The following is a 12,433-nucleotide window of genomic DNA, read 5'->3' on the forward strand; positions in this document are numbered from 1 at the left end:
GGTCTAAAATCCCGTAAAGTATCAGCTCTTGGTATATTGGTGGAGCATGGTTGTCATAAACTCTAGTTTATGGTGTTTTTTTGCCTAGATCTCCTTCTCTACACGTAAAGTTTGCAACTTTACGTGAGGAATAGGCTTGGGAAGGGTAGATCTACAGTTTGGAGTCCATGCATGACTCAAAAGCCCTCTGCATGTAAAGGGATTTGAATGGACTCGGCGAGTAGCATGAAGATGTGGAGCAACTCAACGAGTGTGATGAACAACTCATCGAGTCAGATGAAGATTGCCTTGTACTCGGCGAGTCTGTTCTTGGACTCGGCGAGTCAGGTTGCGAAACCCCAAAACCTTCAAGTTGAGACTCGAATCAATGAGTCGGGTGGAGACTCAGTGAGTTGGACAGGTCAGGACTCAGAAATCGGTAGACTCGGCGAGTCATGGATTGACTCGGCGAGTCGAGATGCGAATGGAAGGAATCTGAACATTTTGAACTCGGCGAGTCAGTATGCTGACTCGGCGAGTAGGGTTGACCTGGAAGGTTGACTTTGACCAGGGTTGATTTGGTTGTCTTTCGAGTGTCAGTTAGACTCAGTATTGCTTTGATATTGGTAGTTTGGGGAGCAAGGAGAGCAGGAGTTCAATGAGTTGCCGGGCAGCAGCTAGTGACATCATCAGCAAGTTCAGCCAGTGCAGGTGAGTTTCCCTTTGTGTGAATAAGTCTAAGGCCACAATGTCGGCCCATGTAATTATGAGTAGAAGACCCGGGGGTTAGCCCTAGGCACAGTATGCTAGTATGATATTCAGGACGAGGTCCAGTAATAGCGGGCGGGTGCCCAAGGATTCGTTTATATGCTAGATTATACTTGTTGTCTGTGTGATACATGTATGTTCCTGGTAGGGAGGTGAGTGTGGGCAAGGTCCCGTATCTCACCAATAGCAGAGTGTGGATGGGGTTCCATATCTCATTAGTAGCAGAACAGGGGCGAGGCCCAAACTAGAACAGGAGTGAGAGTGGGCTAGGCCCGTACCTCACTACCATTAGGAGCATGGACGGGGTTCCATGACTCATCAGTAGCAGGACATGGGCGAGGCCTTAGGACAGAACCAGTTGCATGTGTTTAGTTATGTATTGTGAAATGTTTATGTGTTATTATTTGTTGGTGGGCGAGTCCCTGTGACAGGCGAGGCCTAAGTAAAACATATATGTATCCGAGTGGGGCTCGAAGCCAGGCGGGGCCTGGAGCGGCGGGGTCGTTGTAGCGGGCGAGGCCCAAGGTAGCGGGTGTGGCCCAGTATATGCAGTATGTGGTTATGCATGGTATGTGGTAGGGTGGGGAACTCACTAAGCTTCGTGCTTAAGGTTTTCAGTTTTGGTTTCAGGTACTTCCGGTAGCGGAGGGAAGAGCTCGGGGTGATCGCATGGCACACACCATAGATTAGACAACCTGGGAATGTTTACTCTGATAATGAACATGTGTTTTGAAAACTTATACTCATATTATGTTTTGGAATGATGACTTTGCTATAAGTAATGTTTTATTAAATGAAATTTTTGGTCTTAAATTTTGGGTCGTTACAAGTTGGTATCAGAGCCTTGGTTTGAGGGATTTGGACATGCCCTCGGGTGTGTCTGAACTCAAACTGAGGAATTGGTATGGGAGTTTTCAAAACGAAAAGACAGTTTTGTAAAAAGAGAGTTTTGAGAAAGAAAACGGTTTTAGAAAAGTAAAAAGAATTCATAAAGAAAAGAACTTTGAAAAGAGAAAAGAGGTGTGGTGCATGCAATCAACCGAGCTCAAGTAAGTACCCCAAAATACACATACAAGTCTATGTTTTGATTACCAGTTAATAGAACAACATGCTAGATTAAGACTGAGGATCTTGGGATGATGCCTTATGTGCCTATTATATGTGCTTTTGATCTGCATGATAGTGCTGAATAGATAGTAGTAGGATAGCCTGTTTAGGTTATGCCTGAGTTTATGAGTTGTGTTGCATGTTAGCTCGGATTCTTGCTATGTGGATATGATTGCTTGGGTATGTTATGGTTAGATTTTCCCTTTGTCTGAATGCTGCTTGCTTTGTGCATGGTGGGATTCTGAGTGATGGGAGTTAGCCATTAGGTGGATACGCTACGTCACATGTGATCAAGGTTGAATAATCTCAGAGTGTTGGATTTGGTCCTATTGCGCAGCTCTTGTTTGAGTCCAACCGTTGTAGGAACGAGTCCTCTACTTGAAGGATTATCTGAGCCTCGTCACATGTGATGGTATCCAGGTGATGGCTAATTGGCATCACAAGGAGACCTTCAGCAGCTGAGGGTTGGTTTGAGTTGAGTCAGAGGTTTCCCTAGGGTAAGCCTAGGATGAGGTAGTGCTGGGAGCAGTAGTAGTAGAAAAGGGCGTGGTGGAGTCAAAGCAGTTCTTGAGGAAAGTACGGATAGATGTGGAAGGTAGTATGGACTCGTACTACTGAAAGCAGAGGATCCGTACTCGATTCGGGAAAGGCCGAGACAAGACCGGGAACCTGGTAGTGAGTATGTTTGGTCTCGCAGCAGTGAGGAGTATTCTGATAATGGTTATGTTATATGTTTCAGTATGGTGACATTGCAAGAGGGACCAACGGGAGGATCAGGCGTCGGAGAGGGATTGGGCTCGGGTTTGGGGGCCGAGCAGCTCGAGGAGCGGATGAGAGAGTTGATATCAGTCGAGGTTACGCGCAGTATTTTAGCTCAGACTCCTGTGATCTTTGGCACGGTCAACGAGGGTATATTGGAGATTTTGGATGAGAGGCTGGGAGCCTTCCGTACTAAGATGATGGCTTTGTTGGGAGCACGTACCTTGACATTTCGGGAGTTTAGGGCTTGCGGGGCACCAGATTATCATGGGGCTAGGGACCCCATCGCTAGCAGCAGATGGTTGGCTGATGTTGCCAACGCGTTCCGTACGAGCCGGTGTCCTGAGGAGGACAAGGTCAGACTCGCTTCCTGTCTTCTGAAGGACAGAGCGAGGGATTGGTGGGAAGAGATTGGTCATGCTTTGGGTGATGATGCCGCGTTGGACGCGATGACTTGGAGCGATTTCTCAGCTAGGTTCAGGGCGGAGTTTTCGCCGATTATTGAGGTGCAGCAGTTGGCCCGGGAGTTCCAGGATTTGACGCAGACCACTGAGACTGTGGCGGAGATCACCGCCAAGTTCAGGGAGAGGGCCCTTCTTGTTCCGCAGTATGTTGCGGATGAGGAGATGAAGAAGGCCCGATATCACGAGATGCTGAGGGATGACATCAGGGAGTTCGTGAGCAGGTCCGGTTGTAAGACGCTGGAAGATATGATTTCTCGGGCTAGGGAGTGGGAAATTGATTTGGAGCAGATCCGGAAAAGGAAGTAGGATGAGGTTTAGGTAGCCGCGAGTTCGGGAAAAAGGCCCAAGGGATCGGATTCAAGATCGAGGGGTTATCAGGACCGCAGTCGATGCGGAAAATGTGGCAGGGCGCACGGGGGCACGTGCAGGAGTGGTAGTGGTGGTGAGTCTGGTTGCTTCAGGTGCGGTCAGACTGGTCATTTTAGCAGGGATTGTACTGTTACCATCACTCAGGGATCAGACTTGATATGTTTTCACTGCAATCAGCGGGGCCACAAGAAGGCCCAGTGCCCCAGTTTGTTTTCAGCAGGATGGGTGATGGCACCTGCCCTGCAACCTTGAGGATCACAATGGCCGTCAGGGCCGTGCGGAGGCGCCTACGGTAGGAGGCAGGGCTTTTCAGATGGCTACCTTGGAGACGCGAGCAGCACTGGACGTTGCAGGTATGCGATTTCCGTTTTCAGTTCTTCTGTTTGTGCATGATGTTATATTGTTATGGTTCTGCATCATTATCTGTATGAGTATTTTATTTTTGAGTGGGTTGATTGTGATCGAGTTATATGCCATCTGCATACCTTGGATATTGGGTGAGTAGTTAAGGGATGGGTCCTATCGAAGAAGGTTACGTAGGGTGCAGTAACTGTAGCATGCCTTGGAGGGACTCGGTATGTCTCGCTAGTTCGGAGCCGTATAAGTTTTAGAATGGACAGGTTAGATCCTTAGTTATGGTAAGCTTGGGATTCCTCAGCGGATTGATTATGGAATGGTAACAGGGATTGGGATTTCTCTTCATTGAGCATCGAGGCGTAAGCAGGATCGAAGTGGGGGAGAATCCTCCGAGTGTACAAGGGTAAGAGCGCACAAATCCAGAACGAGTACGTGATTTCTGAGAAGGAAAAGAAGTAGTTCAGCATTTGATGGATTGAGCAGTTCAGGTTCGGGAGTTTGAGAAACTCCCCATCAGTCTGCGCGTGTAAATGGTAATTGTGAGTATGTGGTACGGATTCCTGTGAAGGGTCGCCTGTAGGACTCGTGTGAGTCGGAATGGAGATCTTGAGGTCAGTTAGCATGGGATGCTTTCGTGTTAGCAGTCAGTGGCAGAAGCAGCATGTAGAGCATGGAAGAGTGGCGGGAGAGCCTCGGCTTTCTTCAGCAGCAGTCAGTGGTGGAAAGTGATGTAAGACTACGGGGCGGCCGTAGCATTCACTAGCAGTCAGTGGTGGGAAGTGTTGTCAGATTACGTGGCAGCCGTAGTAGCTTCGTTGGCGGAGTCGGGGCGAGGTCCTTATCTCCTAGCATTCAGATAGGGATCGCGAATGGGTGAGAATGGTAAGGAGTTGCCTGTATAGCCCTTGAGAGGTGAGACCTTGGGAGAGGCCGCTCTAGGATATAGTCGGGTGAGACCCGTGGGCGAGGCCTGTATGAGAATAGCAGTATAGGTGAGACCTAGAGCAGGGTTGCCCAGTAGTATGGTTGGGTGAGACCCGTGGGCGAGGCTCGTGAGTTTTAGCAGCACAGGTGGGACCTGGTAAGGATCTTAGGGTCTACATAAGGGGATCGGGGATCCCAGGAAATTGTAGTGCCAGCATAGTAGAATAGATTGAGCAGCATAGGTGGCGGAAGTTTCTTCGAATGTCGCTGGGAGCGACTAGTGGTTGTGTTGAGTCAGCGATCGGTGAGAGCCGGTAATGCAGATATTGATAGGTTGGTAGGGACCAGGGTGGTCTCAGTTCATCCGGAAGCCAGATATGGAATAGCAAAATTTTCAGTCAGTAGCGGTGCGAGTATGCAGCGTATGGTAGGATTCAGTCATTTGATTGTGGGGTGCGCGACACCAAATGGTAGTAGAAAGAATGCCCAGAGGATACTGACGACGATGACCCGTGCGGGGAGTAATAGATTGGGTGACGAAAGGGTCTTCACAGTGGCAGAGGGAATACATGGTTATGGAGCATTGCCTTGGGGAGGCAAGGAAACCGCGCAAGGAAAGAAAGGGTGAACCCCTATAGGGTCAGTGCATTATTTGGAGATTACCAGAAAGATTGTCGGTTGAGTAAGTTGTGATTCCAGGATGTTCAGGGTCAGGATGTACCTGAGATTATTATCTGTAAGGACTGACATTAGTCTGAATGACTGAGCGGAAGGCCAGCGAAGGTAGGCAGCTGGTGTTAGAATGAATGGTGGGGTATTGGAGGCAGATCGCAGGCAGTGGATCATAGCAAACTTCGAGGATGAAGTTTAGTTTAAGTGGGGGAGAGTTGTAACACCCAAAGTTTGGAAAGCCAAGAAAAGGAAGAAAACCCCAATTTTAAGGGGAGACTCGGCGAGTCCAAGGAGGGACTCGGCGAGTCCGAGCGGGATCCGGGTCGAGGAGTAAGCGACCGACTCGGCGAGTCGGCGAAAGTGACTCGGTGAGTCTGGTCTGAACGAGGAAAAACCCTAATCCCGGGATTTGTATCCTATTTAAAGGGTGTTATGTCCCTCCCTCAGCCCCCATATCACCCTAGAGAACCTGTAAACCCTTGATTTCGTGAGGGATTCCATCAATTGAGAGAAATAACTTGGAGGAAGGAAACTTTGGAAAAGGAACTTGAAGATCAAGAAGGTTGCTTCACAGGAGGAGGTGTAGATCCAAGATCTATGTCAGTTGTGTTCATCTTAGAGGTAACAAGCTGCTATTTTCCCTCCTTTACACCTAGATCTATGTGTGTGTTTTGGGCATTCTTGGCTTAAGAGTAACCATTCGAGCTAGGGGTTCAGATCTAAGGTTGCTACCTCAGATCCATGCTTATTTTGGTCTAAAATCCCGTAAAGTATCAGCTCTTGGTATATTGGTGGAGCATGGTTGTCATAAACTCTATTTTATGGTGTATTTTGCCTAGATCTCCTTCTCTACACGTAAAGTTTGCAACTTTACGTGAGGAATAGGCTTGGGAAGGGTAGATCTACAGTTTAGAGTCCATGCATGACTCAAAAGCCCTCTGCATGTAAAGGGATTTGAATGGACTCGGCGAGTCCTTTGAGTGGACTCGGCGAGTAGCATGAAGATGTGGAGCAACTCGACGAGTGGGATGAACAACTCGTCGAGTCAGATGAAGATTGCCTTGTACTCGGCAAGTCTGTTCTTAGATTCGGCGAGTCAGGTTGCGAAACCCCAAACCCTTCAAGTTGAGACTCGAATCAGTGAGTCAGGTGGAGACTCGGTGAGTTGGACAAGTCAGGACTCAGAAATCGGTAGACTCGGCGAGTCGAGACGCGAATGGAAGGAATCTGAACATTTTGAACTCGGCGAGTCAGTATGGTGACTCGGCGAGTAGGGTTGACCTGGAAGGTTGACTTTGACCAGGGTTGACTTGGTTGTCTTTCGAGTGTCAGTTAGACTCAGTATTTCTTTGATATTGGTAGTTTGGGGAGCAAGGGGAGCAGGAGTTCAGTGAGTTGCCGGGCAGCAGCTAGTGAGATCATCAGCAAGTTCAACCAGTGCAGGTGAGTTTCCCTTTGTGTGAATGGGTCTAAGGCCACAATGTCGGCCCATGTAGTTATAAGTAGAAGACCTGGGGGTTAGCCCTAGGCACAGTATGCTAGTATGATATTCAGGACGAGGTCCAATAATAGCGGGCGGGTGCCCAAGGATTCGTTTATATGCTAGATTATACTTGTTGTCTGTGTGATACATGTATGTTCCTGGTAGGGAGGTGAGTGTGGGCGAGGTCCCGTATCTCACCAATAGCAGAGTGTGGATGGGGTTCCATATCTCATTAGTAGTAGAACAGGGGCGAGGCCCAAACTAGAACAGGAGTGAGAGTGGGCTAGGCCCGTACCTCACTACCATTAGGAGCGTGAACGGGGTTCCATGACTCATCAGTAGCAGGACATGGGCGAGGCCCAGGATAGGCGAGGCCTTAGGACAGAACCAGTTGCATGTGTTTAGTTATGTGTTGTGAAATGTTTATGTGTTATTATTTGTTGGTGGGCGAGGCCCTGTGACAGGCGAGGCCTAAGTAAAACATATATGTATCCGAGCGGGGCTCGAAGCCAAGCGGGGCCTGGAGCGGTGGGGTCGTTGTAGCGGGCGAGGCCCAAGGTAGCGGGTGTGGCCCAGTATATGCAGTATGTGGTTATGCATGGTATGTGGTAGGGTGGGGAACTCACTAAGCTTCGTGCTTAAGGTTTTCAGTTTTGGTTTCAGGTACTTCCGGTAGCGGAAGGAAGAGCTCAGGGTGATCGCATGGCACACACCATAGATTAGACAACCTGGGAATGTTTACTCTGATAATGAACATGTGTTTTGAAAACTTATACTCATATTATGTTTTGGAATGATGACTTTGCTTTAAGTAATGTTTTATTAAAAGAAATTTTTGGTCTTAAATTTTGGGCTTTTCATGTGTCTCAGTTGTGAAGTGTGTGCTAAATAAGGTTGTTGTTATTTCGTTGGATGACATTCGGATGGATGAGAGCTTGAACTATGTCGAGAAGCCCATTGTAGTTCTGGATAGAAAAACTAACACTCTTCATAACAAAGTGATGAGACTAGTGAATGTGCAATGGCAACACCGGAGGGGATCCGAATGGACTTAGGAGTCGGAGGATAAGATGAAGGCTAATTCAAGTGGGGAAGAGTTGTAATATTCAAAAATCTAGGTATCTGTTTATGCCCTTGAAGTATTTTGTTTTGGAAATTTCGGACCCTCTGTATGTTGGGCGTATATGTATGTACGCTTAGCATACACTCGCACATGCATTGGGTGACTGAGGCTCGTACGCGGGGCGTACGAGCATGTACGCAGGGCGTACGAGGACGACGACCAAAACCGTAATTATTGGAATTGTTCACTATTTAAGCTCATTTATGACCTTAGACCCTATTCCTTACCAACCTCCACTACCATCAAAGGTCCCTGAAACCTAGATACCCTTAAGTGTGATTTTTGAGCTTGATATTGCCTTGAGTGACCCCTTTTTGGTTGATTAACAATATGAAGGAGGTGGTAATCAAGCCTTGATGTGGGAAAGCTTTTGGATCCTGCATCTTGAGCAATCAGAGGAGCTCTTAAAGGTAGAACTCCATATCTTGCTCATTCTTTTACTAGTTAAAGTTAGGGTTTAGTAATGAGTCCATTTTTGGTCCATGGGTCCTCTTATGTGAGTTTGAGCAACTCCAAAGGTGATAAATGTTAGATCTGAGGTCCTTTTCCATGTTGAAAGCATAAAAATGCTAACTTGATGGTTATTATGGCACCATGCAAGAGTTTAAGGTCTTAAAGGAAGTCTTAATGGCTTAAATATAGTGTTGGGTTCCCATATTGCATGCAAAGGCATAAGGTTGCCAAATTAATGACCTGGGACCATAGAAAGGATCTAGATCGGTTTTTGGACAAAATGTATTAACGAATTAAGCACTTTATGGATTTTGTACAAAATCGGTTTGTACGTTGGGTGTACTAGTCTGTACGCTGCGTATACTGTCTAGAAGCGTAGTATGGTGAGCGTACTGATAAGGTACGCAAGAGGTACGCTTCCAGTGGACTTTGGGCTTCCGTTGGGCTTTTGAGGCATTTGGGCCCTAAGTGACCTTGGGACTGGACATATTAGATCAGTTGGGCCCCGAAATTTATTATTGGATCATTGGTAGCATAATTGGGACTTTTGGTCCTTAAGGCCTATAATTGTTGTGGGTCGTGGATGTTAGGCCCATTAATGTAGAAAGACTTTTGGGACTTATTAAAGGATTTTGGACCTAGGATTTGGGCATATGCCTTGAGTTGTGACCTAATTCTAATTAAGTTAATTTATGTATATTCAGTGTGAGATTTTCCGGATCGGTAGCGGAGCGGTATTTTCAATAGTAGGCTGAGGTGAGTCTTCTCACCAGGTTAATGCATTACTACAAAAACACCCTTTAATGACACGCATTGTGTGTCATAAAAGCCATAGATGACATGCAAATACAAGTCAATGAAGGCCCTATCATAAAGTAAGACGACACACATTTATGTGTCATAACCTTAAGACGTGCTCTTACGACACACAATGCATGTCAAGAAAGGCCCTGCCATAAAGACGACGACACACATTTGCATGTCATAAGCTTACGACGCACATTTACGACTCGCATTGCGTATCATCAACATCCCCTGTCATAAAGAAAAAAGACACACATTTTTGTGCGTCAAAATCTAAATGTTTTAAAATTTGTATATTTTGATTGATTTGGTAATTTTCAAATTAAATAACACATTAAAAGTCTCGTAATATAAAATAAAATATAATAAATAAGAAAGACAATTCATTGCACTAATATGTTCAATACAAATAATCATTCCAATAATAAGTAAATTTAATACATTGCTTATATTGCATAATATTTATTATAGAAAAACAAAACATGCACCACATTAAAAGGAACCCATGATTAATTTCTCCTTTGATAATCTACATGGTAGCTTTAAGCTTTGCAACCTCACCACTTGAAGATGCATCAACCATTGTCGACTCTTTTTCAACATGTTTCCTGCACTTGGGGACATAAAATGAGCTATATAGTTAAGAAAAAGTAAATTATGTTTTTATCATGTCAAATCAATTAAGTATGCTAATATTTCTTGATATTTCCTGCACTTGTCAAACGTGATAGGAATTGGCCCTAAAAATGCTATTTTATATGTTTATTATAATAATAAATCTATAAAGTAACAAGCTCGGAGGGAACCTAAATAGACACATATATGCACATTGAGACAATAAATCAGTAATATAAGAATATATATTAAGAAGAAGTAACAAAAAAAAGTTAATAACCATATATAGAACATTGTTGAACCTTTATATAGCTTTTTAAATATTAGTGGTGTCATTAGTTAAATCGATCATACATGTTATGTAGATTCACATATTACCTAAGATGTCTCAAAGCTATTTAAACTATGTGTATTCATCTCAATTGAACTGATCATCCGTTGCTCCAGTAGATGCATCTGAAATTTCTTCCCTCTAATCTCACATTTCAAGTTTTTCATTTGTTCCTAATCAACATAATCCAATCATCAATGCCACATTTTGAAGATCGACTTTTTTAATAATCAAAAACACACTTACTTCACCTTATTTCTAGTAAAAGAAGTTTAAATGCAAAAAATAGCAAAGTAAATTGCTATTGCCCACATCCACTTTGTGGTTAATGTAACATAATACATGCATTTGGGCTTTGGCATTGCATATCTCATGCCCTTTACTCCACCAGCAAGAAGTGCTCATTCACTTGCAGCAACTTCAAAAGCCACTGCCCTAACTTTAGGTTTTATCTGACAAGATATTAAATATTAAAATTTTAAAATTAATGCCTATTTTTCAAATTAGTTTCACTAAATACAACAGGAAATGTGAAACATGCTATTTAATCTTACCCAAGACATGCAATCATAGATTGTGAACACATAATAGATGCTAACACCACGACAATTCACATACACCTAATAAAGAAAACAAAAAAGTCAATATGTAAGACTCTTTATATGTAGTTTTTATTAAAGTTGCATAAGAAAAACACGTATATAACTAAAAATAAATGAAGTCATACCAGAATATATGCCTTGTTGTCTACTGTGACTACAGTAACAAGCTTTGATATAACTTGTTGAACTACTTGTGAATTGATTGGTTGGCCAAAAAAAACAATATGGTTCCTGAATAATACTGTAGAAAGATCCAAAGGTCCACCTGAAGTTGTCATATGGGTGAAGCCCCTCTTCTTGCTACAACTAGATTGTACAATCGGCATTATTTTAGTTGTATACACTCTTAGCAAAATGAGAAGTTTGATCACCTTATATGCCTCCCTTCACCTCATATTCTTTCATAAATTATGACAACTAATTCTGAAAACTAAACCTGAATGTACATTTCTAATTTCTGATTCAGCTTGTTGTATTTCCACAAGAAAGAATCCAATTACCTTAATAACTTTTCCATAACCTATCAAAGCCTTCAATTCAAGATTCAAAATTCTTCCAATGTTAGGAGGTGCTAAGTGCTTCTTCTGTAATATATGATGATAAATCTGAATTATAAAGGCATGGGAAAACATGTAGACTTTAAATATATGCTTGTTTGCTCCGGATGGCATGCATAATGAAAGTTAAAATGCAACTTACAAGGAAACAAGATATAAAAATATGTTGATAGATCAAGCCCTAGAACAAGTTTATGTCTTCTAGCGGTATAGTGACTTTCTTCGGTGCAAAGGCCATATTCTTGTTTCTCACAAAATCAATCCCTGTATAAGGAAAAATATAAAGGAATGGTGAAAATATGGAAAACAGATTGATAAATAGAGATATTAACCCAATTTTGATTTCATCCCAAGCTAAAAAAGAAAAGATCAAATGAAAACTTACATCAAATGAGTGTCAAAGTAACCATTAATCTTGCATCAAACTAAAAAAAAAAAAAACATACCTACAGCTACAAACAAGCGCAATTTACTAAAATTTTAATCAAACAAATAAAAAAGAACCTAAGAAAAAATGTAGAAAATGATCATTTAGAACTCAATTAGTTAATAATAACACAACATACATTAAGAAAGTCTCAGATACAGATTACCTCTTATATGCAAAAGAGAAAAACAACACCAATACAAATAGAACCCAGTCATTTAAGTTCCATCTGATAGAACTTTCAGTTTATAAAAATATCAATTAAGTGTTTAAGAGATATCTTATTAGCATGATCCTTTTTCAAACCATTGTGTGTTGATGAAATTATTATTGAAGCACCAAAATATTTAGTGTGGAGTTTCAAACATTTATTTGTCAATGTTTTTTCTATAAATTTCTCTCAATTTTGCAAAAAGATAGAAAATCTACATTCACAAAATGAAAGTTGTGAATAATATTTGGAAAAGGGAAGTGATTCGTACACAACAGTTTTTTGCCATACACAATAATTTATGTATTATTGAGTTGTACAGTACAACACTTTAAAGCACCAATTGTTGTGTATGGAGAAAAATTGTTGTGTACAAATCATCTCCCTTTGGAAAATGTTGAAGAAAACCGAACTTCCACACAAACAAA

The 12,433-nt window shown here is 43.0% G+C and overlaps 1 pseudogene; it reads right to left on the minus strand.

Moving 5' to 3' along the window:
• Positions 1-10,609: 10,609 nt before the first annotated feature.
• Positions 10,610-11,136, minus strand: LOC145002982 (ATP-dependent Clp protease proteolytic subunit 6, chloroplastic pseudogene; annotated as a pseudogene).
• Positions 11,137-12,433: the final 1,297 nt, after the last annotated feature.

This window comes from Lactuca saligna, chromosome 6 (genome assembly GCF_052625555.1).
Source record: "Lactuca saligna cultivar CGN05327 chromosome 6, ASM5262555v1, whole genome shotgun sequence".
Classification (NCBI taxonomy): Eukaryota; Viridiplantae; Streptophyta; class Magnoliopsida; order Asterales; family Asteraceae; genus Lactuca; species Lactuca saligna.